The sequence below is a fragment of the Apodemus sylvaticus genome, chromosome 12, assembly GCF_947179515.1.
Source record: "Apodemus sylvaticus chromosome 12, mApoSyl1.1, whole genome shotgun sequence".
Taxonomy (NCBI): domain Eukaryota; kingdom Metazoa; phylum Chordata; class Mammalia; order Rodentia; family Muridae; genus Apodemus; species Apodemus sylvaticus.
Genome location: NC_067483.1, coordinates 89,721,648 through 89,736,990, shown reverse-complemented (window position 1 = coordinate 89,736,990; position 15,343 = coordinate 89,721,648). Strand labels below are relative to the sequence as shown.

General features: G+C 47.2%; 1 pseudogene; it reads right to left on the bottom strand.

The window, feature by feature from the left end:
* Positions 1 to 6,210: 6,210 nt before the first annotated feature.
* LOC127697098 (uncharacterized) lies at positions 6,211 to 11,642 on the bottom strand (annotated as a pseudogene).
* Positions 11,643 to 15,343: the final 3,701 nt, after the last annotated feature.

Sequence of the window (15,343 nt, the reverse complement as noted above, 5' to 3'; positions counted from 1 at the left end):
TCTGTTTGAAATTCTCTTGTTGCTGCAACAAAATACTTGATAACAGCAAGTTACGGTTTATTTTGCTTCACGGTTGGAGGTCAAAGTCCAGTGGTGAAGACAGAATGGTGCCAGGACCCGGGACCATGATGCAGCTGGTCACATTGCATGTGTATTTAGGAAGCACACACACACACACAGAACAAAGAACGCTGGTGTTCGGCTCACTGTTCTGCTGTCTAGAGCTCCAGTCGTGGACCGGTGCCACTCAGGGTGGGTCTTTCTACCTCAATCAATACAGTGTAACAGCTTGTTCGCAGACAGGCCCCAAACTTGTCTCCTAGGTGATTTTAGAGCCTCTAACTTGACTCTGTTAACCTTCAAATAAGGCTGGAAATGCCTAGGGCATTGTTTTTTTCCTAAAACCTTCCTTATTCTTTTCATTCTTCTCTGTAGATGAATGTTACAATATTTAATTAACTGCTTGGGGTGTTGTTTGTTTGAGAAAGAGTCTCTACATGGCCCTAGTTGGCCTGGAACTAGCTCTGTAGACCAGGCTGGACTCAAACTCAAGAGATCGATCCACCTGCCTCTGCCTCCCAAGTGTTAGGATTACAGGTGAATGTTACCATGTCTGGCTTCTTACTATTTTTAATTTGTATCTTTTACAAGGAAAAGGTTTTATTTTTTCCTTTCTTCCTAAATGCACCTAACCTATGTTGTCTGTCAGGAATCTGGTGTTACAGGCCGAAGTCTGCCGCGGGAAAACCAGGATTCTTTGGTCCAGGAAGATACAGGTCTGGCGGGAAATGACATACTAACATGACCACAGAGGCAGTTTGAAATCTGAATGTATTTTTCGGGTATCTCCCAAAGTCCAGTCAAGTTAACATCTCAAATTAAGCATCACATACATCTGTAAAAGACTAGCTAGGCTTTCTTGGGCAATGCAGGGTATTTACCCAAAGTCCAGGGCACATGCGGCTAAACTGCTTCTTCATCTTGGTCTCACTGTCGCGCCGGCCCAGGAGCTGAAGAAGTATGGTTCCCATGCCTAGCCTCCTGGCAAAAATGGCAGCATTGTAGAGCTTAGCTGTCTTTCAAGAGTACTTCTGCCTAGTCTGCCCATTGCATTCTTCTCTGTGCCATGCCTGGGGCTGCCGTGGGCCCCTGAGACCTTTGGCAATCAGTTTCGGTAGCAGCCCCTAACCCCCAGCCCGGCAATCTGCTCCGGTAGCCACCTCTAGCCCCCGTCCTGATGAACTAACTAACTCATTTCTCCTCCGACTGTCTCTCTCGGTAAAAAATATCTTTTGCCTCTCTGACTAAAAATATCTACTGTCTCTTGAATCACACCTGGATAAGCTAAGAAGGTTGTTTTGTTCAAGGACTCCCTGGGTGGGGCCAGCAACACAAAAGCAGTTCCTCACAAACTTCCCCTGCTACCCTGGTGTGCCTGGGCAGAGACAACCCATCTGCATAGCAAGCAAAGCCAAGAACATCCGCTGTGGATGTCCTTGGAATATCTAAATTCAGATGCAAGACAGAAAGTCTAGCCTTTGAAATGGGGGAAGGTAGCTATGCGGTAGGTATCAACTCAAATGTAAATTCTTTCTACCTTGCCCAATATTCATTTGTATGGCAGGAACCTTGCAAGGTTTTTCAGATGTAAATATTCTTAGTCTGAGCCCAGGGTTCCAGTATCCACCTACCTGGAAAGGCAATGACTAGAAAAACAAGAAAGAACTTTTGACTGGAATTCCTGGAATGTTTTTTCTACTGTAATAACATAAATGATTAGAGCAAAGTGTAGCAAAAATTTTTGGCTACAAGATGGATTCTTCCATATCTGTATTTGCTTGGTTATACTATGTCCCGGCCACTAGGAAGGAGGAGAGTTTTTAGAATTGCCAAGTGAGATTTTTAGCTTCTGATTATATAGAGAGTTCCACTTTTCCCAGGAGACATTTCTTGCCTCTGCCTGTAAAATATCATTTTTACAGGCTTCACTGGCTATACCTTTCTCCCACCTTTTCTAATCTTCCCAGGTTCATACACATAAAAGTATTGGCTGATACTGTTTTCATTGTCGTTGTAGGTACCTAAGGCCTAAGACACCACGCAAAGCAATGTATAGGTCCGTTGCCCAGGCAACGGCCGCCATCTACCCAGAATTCCATAGCCCACCTTTACCTGTAATTACGTCACCACTCCTATATAACCTAGCAGCGCTCCTCCCTCTCTCTCTTTTCCTTCCCTTCTCACTCCCGTTCCCGCCGGCTACCCTTCCCTTCTTAAATAAACTCCACGTGGAACCATTTGGTCTAGCGTGCCTCATTGCGGTTCCCGGCCCCACCGCGGTCCGCGGCCCGGCGTCCGGGGTGCGCGCGTGTGTGCCGGCTAGCGGCCAGCGGCTACAGAAGTCGACCCAGAAGCCAACAGACGCAGAAACTAACAGTCGTTATGTAATTTCCATTGGTTTCCTTTAAGTTTCCACTTCTCTGAGGACACACCTGGCCTTTTATCTACCCTATCTATTACAATCTTTATGAAATTCATAATAGTTGCTTTAACACCACATCTTCTAATTCTATACCTGGCACATCAAAAGGCCCCATTTTTTCACAATTTTGCATAAACTACTTTGTAGGACGGAACATACTTCTGTATTATTTCTAGAGAAAGTTTAAACCTCTTGCTGGATCCATTGGTGAAGATAAAGGGTGGCCGTTCAGCCTCCTCCTCCCCTCCTCTCCTGTGTCGCCCATGCTCAGTTTGCTTATGACCACCTCAACGCCAGTTTCCAATGTCTCTATTTTTTAAGTTTTGTTTCTTTTATATTTTACTTTTAAATTTAAAACACAAAACTGGGTGTCTGGAAACCATAAAAAAGCAAGACCACTCCTATCTGGAAATCAAGTCCACCGTGTCAGAATTGAGTGGGAGAAGGAGGTGTTCCTCATGATAGAAGCAGACTCTCAGGTCCACTGAGAGCTCATGAGAGGAACCAAAGGTCTCTGTCTGAAGAGGAGAGGGATGACAAGTACAAAATAGCTTATCTTAATGTGAAAACAGGGGACATCAGTGTCATCTACTGAAGGACTCCCGAACAGGAGACTCCACTGGAGTCTCGGGTCAGCACACACCCAAGGAAACGTGAGAGACCGGCTTGATGCAAGAACATGAGGCAGTTTAATGGCGGAGCTCCGGGTCGACACGTGTCTTGTGCAAAAGACAGAGGAGCTGACCCTGAAGCTCAGAAACTAGGGGTTTTTATAGGAAAGGCAAAGGGGTTTTGCGTGCTTTTACATGATTGGTTAACTCATACACAATTACATCAGTGGGTAGTACATGCAGATAGGCACATCAGCAATGGGGGAGAGCGGGAAGCTTATCTATTGTCAGCAGAAGGGCTGGGGGGGGGGGGGGAGAGAATCCAGATGGCCCCTGACTCAGCAGAGGTGGCTTAGGCAACTTTCTTATCTTTATGACCAGCCAGTTCCTGGAATGTCTTAAGGACCCTGGGTGGAGGCCCAGCCCACCCGCGTTTGTCCAGACTTGCCCAGGCCTGTCCTTGGCTGCCTCCAAACCAGGCTGTGGATTCTGTAAAAATCTTGATTCCATTTTGATTTTAACTTCCATCAATCCCCTCTTCTCTTATTTCATAATTTTAATCTTAGAATTTTAGAACCCAGTATCTCTTTTAGAAAAATGGTAATCATACTCTTCTATCATTCTGGGCATAGGGTGATATTGTCATTGCAGAACCATAAGCTGTACAGCATTTATTCTACTTTTAACAAAAGCGATGCCCTTATTTACTAGACACGGGCCAAAGACTAAGACCAGGCATATGATAAGTATAGGTCCTGCAAGGGCAGAGAACAGGGTGGTCATCTACGGGGATTTGGAGTACCAGGATTTGAACCATCCCTGTTGCTCTACTCATTCTCGCTTTCTCTTCTCAAGCCTTTCTTTTAATTTCTGCATGGAATCTTGGACTACTCCTGTGTGGTCTGTGTAAAAACAACACTCTTCTTTTAAAGCTGCACACAATCCCCCTTCCTTTAAGAATAATAAGTCTAATCCTCTTCTATTCTGTAATACTACCTCAGATAAGGAGGTCAAGGATTTCTCTAATGCATCAACGGACTTTTGAAGCATTTCTAGATCCTCAGTTACAGCTTGTTTAAGAGATGGAAAGGAATGAGCCCCTTGTCTTCCTTCTACTAGGGCCATCACACCTGTCCCTACTTCTGCTGCAATCCCGGCCCCAATCATCATTTCTAGAGTTACAGAAATGGGCTCTCTCTTCATTCTTCCGCTGACATATTCATCTAAAAAGGAAGCAGGGTGATAATACATTCGAGGTAAAAGTTGAACCATAACACAAAACTCATGAGCGGGGTCAAAAACACTAGTTGACACACAAGGGGTGAGTCCTGTATTACAGGCCCACCAGCCGGCCGGGGAGGGTACAAGGTAGGACCCAGTTTTTGCCTTACTCATAGAGTGAGTTCTGCCACATAGATGTCGGTGGGAGGGAGGGGGATTCCCGAGGCAATGTCCTGTACTCCCTCCTGATGTTGTTACCTCATTCAGGGTCAACTTCTTTCCTGTCCCCCATGAGCAGGAAGTATGATCAGTAGTTTCATTGACATCCCCATTAAAGGCCATACCTTCATAGTAGGGGGGTCCTGACGACAGGCATAACCAGCAGTCGGCAGTTGCATCTGGGTCGGTGCTGTTCAGGGCGTAAAAAGATCCTCTGACTAGGTTAAACAATCTCTGCCCTGTTGATGGATATGTGGGGATCACGGTTGAGGGCCCTCGGGGGGCAATGGTGCTAAGAGGTCTCACTTTCTTTTGAATAGATGGGGCAGTCACAGGGGCCAGGGGTTTGGGTCTGGCTGGGGGGCCTTGTTCTGGAAGAATCTTGTTAGGTCCCACAGGTACTGGGGCTGGACTCTATTTTGAGTCTGATCGATATCAGGGATCCAGGTTTACTCCCATGGTTATAATAAACCAGTCCCCAGGGCAACCCACTTAGCCATGTAGGTAAGGGGGTGCATTTCCCTGTGTCAGTGAACCGGATTTTTATATAGTCCAGGTCCTTAGGAGAACAGGGCTTGTCTGCATATAAGGGAAAAGTGACATGTCGCCCCGGTCCTGAATTCACAAAGGAAAAGGTTATACGATCGATCGGCTAAGTTGGTAGACCATTTCCAATCTCCATCATTTGAAGTTACACAACTCCAACGCCTGCAAAAGAATTCATCTGGCCCTCCACAGCCCCCAGAATCAGTGGTCCCATGGCAGGCGTAAAACCCTTTGCTCTGAACAATGTTAGGGGGAATACTCTTGGTGACGGGATTCATGGAGTGAAAACAGAATCTGAGATCCGGCCACCAAGTACCTGGAGGTGCAACAGTTTGAGTCCAACCTATAGTTCGACCCGTGCTAGTGTCTGATATCTGCTAAACCAAAGATAGGGGAGCATGGGGATTATCAATCTTCAGTGGGGTGCAAGCAGCGTAGGCATAGCTTAAGAGGATTATTAGTCTTTTCCAGAGTCCACTCATCTCGATCAGGTCCGGGGGGGGGAGCCTTCTTGACATGTGAGGCGTGGACCCAGGTGGGGATTCCTTCTACCTTTACGGCAGTCAGTGTGGTCAGCAGTACTAGGTAGGGTCCTTTCCACCAAGGTTCGAGGTTCCCTGCCCAATGCCTCCTCACCAGGACCGTATCTCCTACTTCGAAATGGTGCGGCACCTGCAAGTCACCCGCTGTGTAGGTCTCTTTCAGCTGTTCCCAGATCTCTTTTCATACAATCTCAAGAGCCTTCAAACAGGCTAGAAGGCAAGAGGAGGGCACGGGGGGGGGGGGGGGGGGACGGGGGAGGGGAATACGTCAGGACATGTTCTATTTTCTGTGATTATGTGAATGGGCAGGGGCGCCCCAAACATTAATTTAAAAGGTATTAAGCCTGAAGCTCCGGGAGTATTCCAAACCCGGAACAGGGCATAGGGGAGAAGGGCTGTCCAATCATTCCCGCCAGTCTCCAAGGTCAATTTAGTTAGGGTCTCTTTTAGAGTTCTATTCATTCTTTCTGCCTGTCCCGAACTCTGGGGTCTATAGGCACAATGTAACTTCCAATTTATCCCCAGTTGTCTGGCCAATCCCTGACTTACCTGGGCGACAAAGGCAGGTCCGTTGTCTGACCCAATTACCTTAGGTATTCCAAAATGAGGAAAATTTTCTTTTAAGTATCTTCTTGGCTACCATGTTAGCCGTCTCTCTTTTGGTGGGAAAGGCCTCCGCCCACCCTGACAAAGTGTCTATAAAAACTAGAAGGTATTTATTTCCATACTTCGCTGGCTTTACCTCAGTAAAATCAACTTCCCAATAGGTCCCTGGTCCCTGGTCCCCCCTTAAACGTTTTCCACTATGAGTCTTATTCAGCACTGCGTTAGTGAGTGCACAAGCTTGACAATTTTTTACTAGGTCTTCTATCATCTTTTGAAGCTGTGGAATATGATAAGGGGACTTACCAACCAGTTTTATCATCTTTTTTTCTCCCAGGTGGGTGAGGCGATGTATATTAGTCAGGTATTCTAGCCCCTCTTCTCTTGTGAGAGTCCGCTTTTCTAAAATCTCCTCGGCTGGTTGTGATGGGGCTTTAATGGTTAAAATTTGTGGCCCTTGTGCCGCATCTTTTGCCACCCAGTTTGCCATTTGATTTCCATTTTCTATTGGCCCATTTCCATTCTGATGTCCTGGACAGTGAATGATTGCCACCTTGCAGGGCAAATGAACAGCTTCTAGCAGGCTAAGAATTTCTTCTTTGTTTTTAATCTCTTTTCCGCGCTGCCTGTATATTGCTCCATGAATGTGAGCGGTTGTAAAGGCTTACCGGCTGTCAGTGTAGATATTGACAGCTTTTCCCTCTGCAAGCCTCAAGGCCTGGATCAGTGCAATGAGCTCCGCCTTCTGAGCTGATGTCCCTTCAGGTAAACTACTGGCCCATATGACAGATTTTCCATCCACTACCGCTGCCCCAGCCCTACGCTTACCTTCTACCACGAAGCTGCTGCCGTTGGTGAACCAAGTCATTGCCCCAGGCCAGGGACGATCAGTTAAGTCTGACCAGGTCCCGGCCTCCTCAGCCAGTATATCCCTGCAGTGGTGTATGGGGGCTTCATCGGTCTCAGGTAGTCAGGTGGCAGGGTTGAGAATAGCAGGTGGAGCAAAGGTCACCCGCTCAGTCAGCAATAAACTCTGGTAGTGGGTCATCCTGGCATTAGTCATCCAATGGTCTGGGGGCTGCCTGATGATGCTCTCGAGGGCATGCGAGGCCACTATGGTCACATTTTGGCCCATAGTCAGTTTATCAGCATCTTTTACTAGCACTGCAGTAGCTGCAATTGCCCGTAAACATGAGGGTCATCCGCTGGCTACCGGGTCCAATTTCTTTGACAGGTAAGCTACAGGGCGCTTCCAAGGTCCCAATGTCTGGGTAAGAACCCCCCTTGCTACTCCATTTCTCTCATCGATGTACAGGGTAAAAGGTTTCTTCAAATCAGGTAGTGTTAGAGCGGGGGCCTGTAGCCTTTTTAAGGGTCTCAAAGGCCAACTGGTGTTCTTTAGTCCACACAAATTCCCCTTTTTCTCTGGTCAAAGGGTATAAAGGGGCCACCAGGGTGGCAAACCCTGGGATCCAGAGTCTGCAGAACCCCGCTCTTCCCAGGAATTCTCTTACCTGTCGAGGGGTGGTTGGGGTCAGGATCTGCGTCACTGTCCATTTTCTGGCTTCTGTGAGCCATCATTGTCCATTCTTCAGGGTATATCCCAAATAAGTCACCTCCGTCTGGCACAGCTGTGCCTTTTAGCTGAAGCCCGGTACCCCAACTCACCTAGCTCAGCCAGGAGATTCTGTGTCCCACGCTCGCATTCCTCACGTGTCTCAGTCGCAAGGAGAACGTCATCTACATATTGCAGAAGGGTTGCCTGTGGATTGCGGGCTCAAAAAGGAGCCAAGTCCCAATATAAAGCCTCATCAAATAGGGTTGGAGAATTTTTGAACCCTTGAGGCAATCTGGTCCAGGTGAGCTGCCCTGTCCGGCCACTCTCAGGATCCCACCATTCGAAGGCGAATAGGGATTGACTGTTAGGGTGCAATCTCAGACAAAAGAAGGCATCTTTGGGCTGAAAAGATGGCTCAGTGGTTAAGAGCACCGAGTGCTCTTCCGGAGGTCCTGAGTTCAAATCCCAGCAACCACATGGTGGCTCACAACCATCTGTACTGGGATCCGATGCCCTCTTCTGGGGTGTCTGAAAACAGCTACAGTGTACTTATTATATGCATAAAATAAATAAATAATTTTTTTTTAAAAAAAGGCATCTTTAAGGTCTAACACTGTATACCAGACTCGTTCAGGCGGCAGTGTGCTGAGCAGGTTATAAGGGTTGGGAATGGTGCGGTGTATATCCTGTATTCTTTTGTTAACTTCTCTAAGGTCCTGTACAGGACGCTAATCACCCGTCCCTGGCTTCTTTACTGTAAGGAGGGGGGTATTCCAAGCAGATTTACAGGGGACCAGGATCCCTTCATGGATTAGCCGGTCGATGTGAGGACGTATCTCTTCCCGAGCTTCCTTCCCCATAGGGTACTGCCGGATCCTAATGGGGGTGGCTCCAGACTTGAGCTCTACCACTACCAGAGGGGCCTGCTTTGCCATTCCCATCCCCCCCGTTTCAGCCCAAGAAAGGGGAAACTGATCAAGCCAGTCCTTCAGCCCCTCAGGGGTGGCAGCCTTTGCCTTCTTCTGATAAATCTGGTATTCTTCTCCTAATTGCAAAGATAGTCCCAGAGCCTGGGGAGGTGCAGTTCCCCAGGACAATTCCGGTCCAGAGGGGGTAAAGGTTATTTGTGCCTTTAATTTTGTCAGCAAATCTCTTCCCAGTAGGGGTATAGGGCACTCAGGAATGATTAGAAATGAGTGGGTTACTACATTCTTCCCTAAGTCTACTGTCCAAGAGGTGGTCCATGGGTAAGATTTCTGTCCCGTAGCCCCGACTACCAGTGTTTTTTCATTTTTGACCTTACCCAGAGGAGTTTTCAGTACTGAGTATTCTGCACCTGTATCGATCAAGAAACTTATGGGAGTCCCCTCCACATGTAGGGTTACCCTAGGCTCGGGGAGGGGGGCCGAGCCCCGTCTCCCCTAGTCTCTATCATTCTCGAGGGACAATATCTTTGTCCCCTGCTTCTTCTTGGGGCACTCACGGGCCCAGTGTCTTTTTTTCTCTGCAGTGAGCACATTGATCTTTCCCCAAAGGGGGATGGTCTCTTCTGGGTCTCCTTGGCTCCTGCCATCTCCCGCCTCCCAGGTTCCCTAGCTGTCTGTTCCTGTCTCGCCTGTCTCTGTCTACTACTGTGGCCAGTATCCTAGTCAGAGTCTTTTCTTGCCTTTTTTTCTCTCCTATCCTCATCCTCTCTCCTCTCTCTTTTCTCGTTCTTGCTTCTCTTCCTCTGTCTCCCTTTTGTGATACACTTTCTCAGCCTCTCTAACCACATCCCTTATTGTATAATCCTGCAGTCCCTCAATCCATTGCAATTTCTTTCTAATGTCAGGGGCTGACTGCCCAATAAAAGCCATGATTACAGAGGCTCGTTGCCCCTCAGATGTAGGCTCGAAGGGGGTATATCTTCTGTATGCCTCCATGAGCCTTTCCAGGAAAACTGAAGGGGGTTCAGTCGGTCCCTGCATGACCTCTCTTACCTTAGCCAAATTTGTGGGCCTATGTGCGGCACCTCTGAGACCTGCCACTAGAGCCCGACAGTAATTGGACAGTCATTCCCTACCTTGTGCCATGTTATAATCCCATTGAGGACACGACAAGGGGAATCCTTCGTCTATTCCTTCTGGGGTCTGGACAAGGTGCCCAGCATTGTCTTGAACATTCTTTTGGGCCTCAAGAACAATTCTCTCTCTCTCTCTTCGGTAGTGAACAGGGTCTGCAGAAGCTGCTGACAATCATCCCAGGTGGGCTGGTGTGAATACATCAGAGATTCTATTAACCCTGTGAGTCCTGCTGGATTGTCTGAAAAAGGGGGGTGGTTAGTTTTCCAGTTATGGAGGTCAGAGGAAGAGAAAGGACAATATTGTAAAAGCTGTAAGGCATTCTGGTCATCTGGATCAGGGGGTGCCCCAACAGCTCTAAGGGGAAGTGCCACTGTGGAGTCAGCTGGTCCTTCAGGGGTGGCTCCTCGTTCCAGCGGAGGGGCCCTCCCTCTCCCCGACTTCAGGAGCCGGAGCCAGAGGAGGGGCTGTCAGAGCCGAGGATTGGGGTGCAGGCTGCGGGGCACGGGGATAGGGTGGGGGAGTGGGCCACTCGGGGATTTCTTCTATCTCAGGGTAGATCTTTGGAATGGATGCCGGTGGAATGCCGCGTCCTCCATCTTCTTTCAGCGGTGGTTTCGGTTTCTCGTCCGCAGCAGCTCCTTCCTGAACAGCCAGAATTTTGGTGACAGAAGGGGGTGTGAAGAAGGGCGGAACGGCCGAATCATCAAGAAATGATGAGAGGTGAGAAAAGGTCGAACCCACTCGGACGGGGACAGCACTAGATCCTCCCACACCGTAATATATGGCTGCTGGTCTGGATGTGCTCCGGGTCCCTCCTGAAAGACAATGGCTTTCACAGCCCCAATAGTGGGCAAATCAAAAGGGGTCGTCACTGTCTGTCCCATCTCGAGTAACAAAAAACACAAAAAACAAGATACGGGCAACAGTCACCAGTATGTCCACACACATTCGCCCATGTCTGGTCTTGAACAACCAACCAAATGCAACCTCTGAAGGTGCGGGATTCCGCACTCTCTCTCTCTCTCCAGGAGAAGGAGTACTACTCTGTCTCTTTCATTCCGGAAAAACATGGTCAGGCTCTCCTGATCGTCTCTCACCCTTGGAGTGTCCTCCAGGGTCACAGCCTGCGGTTCCATGGCGTCCCCCTCCACAGCCACTGGGTCCTTATGGCTTACAGTGGCAGCTGCAAGAGCAGGGGTCCACTTCTGCTCTGTTCAGCTACGAATCGAAACCAAAAACACAGACACAGCGGTGCCGCACTCAGACATTCAAACTCACACAAACGTTCCTCCAAGAGGTCTTCGGGGTTCCTGGGTGTTGCAGAAATCCCGGACGAGCCCCCACAAATGAAGGACCCCTGAACGGGAGACCCCACTTGAGTCTCGGGTCGGCACACACCCAAGGAAACGTGAGAGACCGGCTTGATGCAAGAACATGAGGCAGTTTAATGGCGGAGTTCCGGGTCGACACGTGTCTTGTGCAAAAGACGGAGGAGCCGACCCTGAAGCTCAGAAGCTAGGGGTTTTTATAGGAAAGGCAAAGGGGTTTCGCGTGCGCTTTTACATGATTGGTCAACTCATACACAATTACATCAGCGGACAGTACGTGCAGATCGGGTTTCTCTGTGTAGCCCTGGCTGTCCTGGAACTCATTCTGTAGACCAGGCTGGCCTCAAACTCAGAAGTCCACCTGCCTCTGCCTCCCAAGTGCTGGGATTAAAAGCATGGGCCATGGCTGCCCAGCAGCCCTGCTCTCTTCACGATTGCCACGAGGTAGTGAGTGCCCACACTTACCCATGTCTGCTGAAGGCTTTTCTCTCCCCTACATGCTCTGTTCCTCCCCTGACCATCTCCTCCCCTCAGTACAGTGACTTGAACATTATCACTGTTTTGGGACCCTTTGAAGACATCTCATGTCACACGATTTTCTTTCCATCAAATCCATAAAGGCAAAGCACGGATACTTGGAATGCCCGCTTCTGCGGTCCACGGGACAAAGGAGTGTTAACTCCGTCCTTCTTCCTCTGAAGGTTTTGCAGACCTCACTACCAGCTCACACGTCTCTTTAGTATTTTTGATGTTTTCTTTCCTTATTGATCTACAGTGGCTTTCCTTCCTGTTTCCCAAGTTAGTCCTGTCTGATGTGAATCCTTTTATTCTCCTTCTTACTCATGTCTGTGTCTGTGGTCCATAAGTAAAAGCCTTGCCTGCAGAGCACAGCCGAGGACACTGGATATCCTGTAACCAAAATGACAGTGTTTGTTAGCCCCTATGTGGGTCCTGGGACTCAAACCCAGGTCCTCTGGAAAAGCAGCCAGTGCGTTTGACAGCTGACCCATTACTCCCACCCCCAAAATGCAATGTTGAGGCTCGGTACACAAAGTGAAGCAGATGCTGTCTCTATAGCCACAGAACCCACAGCCGTGTTTATGAGGGTCTTTTTCTGCAGATGCCAGAGAGCTTCTTTTCTCCCCCGATCTTCCAGACTAAACTAAGAAAGGCAGATGTGAGTACAGCAGGGAGGCACGGCAGAAGACAAGACACTAACAAGATCCTTTTTAGTTTGTGTTCATAAAGGGGTCTCATCCTCCAGAACCTATTTGCTAGTAAAATAATGTATTAGAAAGAAATCGTGGTACATCACATTTTACAATACATATACATATTAAATAAGGATGGTGCTGTGTGTCCAACAGAAAATTTGTACAATTGGGGATATATTTTCTGCTGTCTCTCCTCATGTTTCAGGGGTACAAATACAGGTGGACACTTCTAAATATACCAAATTGCGTCGTGTGTCTTACTTAGTACTTAATAGAAAGATGTCTTCTGGTCACAACAGGGTTGACACAGAGACTATGGCAACATTCATGGGGCCTGCAGAGGTCTAAGTCAGGTGGAGTCTCAGCTCTGAGAGAGGAAAGTAGACGTGAGTTTCCATTTTTAACCAAGAAGCTAATCTTCAATTGATAACTGTTTGCAAAGTAAAAATTAGTTTTCTCTAATGGAGTCTCACTGGGTATGGGAACCACACTTAAGAGCAGGCCCCATGCCCAGCAATACATAGCCAACACAAAAAGAACTCAACAGTACTTTTGTACATTTTTATGTCTCATATTGCTTTGTTTGGGCATTTTTTATGTTACTCTTCCAGTGTTTTAATGGTCTGTGTGTAGTGTGTTTCTTGTGTTTTCTCCTTTGTTTTTGTTTTGCTATTATCATCATCATCATCATTATTTACCTGTTTTCTAAAGAGAAAAGAAAGAAGGTATGGATTTGGATGGGTGAAGAGGTGGGGAGGACCTTGACAGAGTTGAGGGAGGGAAAATTAAAATTATAATCAGAATATACTGTACAAAAAAAAACAGTTTTAATTAAAAAAAAAACCAATCTAAAAATAATCTTGGGGCTGCCACCGACCCGGCAGTGACGGAAGGCTTATCAGCACCTAACATCCGTCCGCTCACCAGCCCTCGCCATTCCTCAGTCACTCCTGACAACAGCCCATCTTTGACCTGTAGGCTCCTCAGCCTGCTCCCTTTCTGCCCTATAAGCACAGGCTGGTGGTGGGTCTCAGGCTCCGGGATTTTTTGCAGACTTCCCTCCCCCAACAACTCTTCACTGCCAACAAAACAAAAAACAAAAGCCTTAGATCCGGAGAGATGGCTCAGTACTGAAGCATACATACTGAGTTTACAAAGGACCCATGTTCTGTCCCTAACACCAGATCAGAAGTCCACTGACCAGATCCAGAATGCTGACCTTCTGTCCTCAGCAGAGACTGGCAGTCACAGACACACACCTGCACACACCCACAGACACGCGCACATAATTTAAAATAAGAGCTTTTTTTAAAAAAAAAAAGAAGCATCTTTAACAAGTTTATATTCTGTTAGTTTACTATTTTGCAAATTTATGTGGTCTAAAGAGCCAAGAAATAACTTATTGTTACACCCTACTTTAATTCCAATTCTACCAACCATACCTACTCCACATACCTAGAGAGAAACATATTGATCGGCCTGTGTTTCTACCAGTTAATAGCATTAAATCATAATGCCAATAGACACTTTGGCATTATGATTTAAAAACAAAACAACAACAACACGCATGTGAAATCTCTGCCCCTCCTTGGGAAGTTAGAGTGGAAAAATCTAAAATTCTATCAGAGACTATATTCCATTTTAGGCTTTTGATAACGTTTGTATCTTTTAGCAGAGATTGACTTGATCAGCTATTAAAAGAACTGTACTAAATATCTCATTACATATATGACAAACTACACAATAATAAAAAGCGATTGCTGCTTTTTTTATAGACAGACCAGAAAAACTCCCAAGTTTGGTATGTGTGGCTTACCATTTTCTCTAACCCATGACTGTGCATGGTTTATAGACAAGATGACTGGACCTTGGAGTTATAGGCTGGCTGCCTCTGATCATAATCATATACAGCAGATCGTGGATGTACACTGGACCAGTGTGAATCAGTCTACATGGACCAACATTCCCTCTGTCAATGTATCAAGATTTGGTCTGGTAACAAATCAGCTAGAATAAAGTTAATACTGATACTAGTAGCAATAATGTTAATACTGATAATGTACCTATGTGGCTAACTAATCCACTGGCACTCTGGTTGGAAGACCTCATTTCCGTTTCTAAGATACTTCCTCACTTAAGTCTACCAAAAAGATACAACTGTTGTATTGTACAGACATCAAGAAGATGCAGATTAGCTGGGCAGTGGTGGTACATGCCTTTAATCCCAGCATCTGGGAGGCAGAGGCAGGCAGATTTCTAGACCAGGCAGGTCAGCCTGATCTACAGAGTGAGTTCCAGGACAGCCAGGGCTACACAGAGAAACCCTGTCTCAAAAAAACGCCTCAATCGAGGAGTTGAGGATAGCGCTCAGATGGCAGAGTGATCTTCTCACAAGAACGGGGTTAGATCCCAGGCACCACACAAACCGTAATGGCACACACCTGTAATTCCAGCACTCGGAGGCTGGAGGTAAGAAGACTAGAAACGCAAGATCATTCTTAGCTACATAGTGTCTCAAGGCTAGCCAGTGCAACAAGGCTAGCGTGGAAAGGAAGGAAGGTAGAAGAGGAGGGTTAAAAACAAGTAAGTCATTGCTCTTGCCCTAAAAAAAACTAAAAAAAACTAAAAACTAAAAAATGTTGTTCAGGTAAGATCTGCTCTACTAGATGGCGATTTTTATTGTATGAGAAAGTGCAAGCACCATAGGAACTAGCATTAGGATACAGAATCCAGCCATGACTACAAAGTGATGGGAGGAGGAGGGGGGAAGGGGGGAAGGGGGGAGGGCAGGGGCATGGTTCCTGGAGAACATGGGGAGACAGAACAGGGTCCACCATGACTCCGTTCCATGGCAGCCATGGTGTCGGCGGAGACGGATGAAGGCAGCAATGGGTCATAACTGGGTTTTCTTGCATTGCTTTTAGATGTGCCATTGCATGTTTGTTTCCCCCATAAG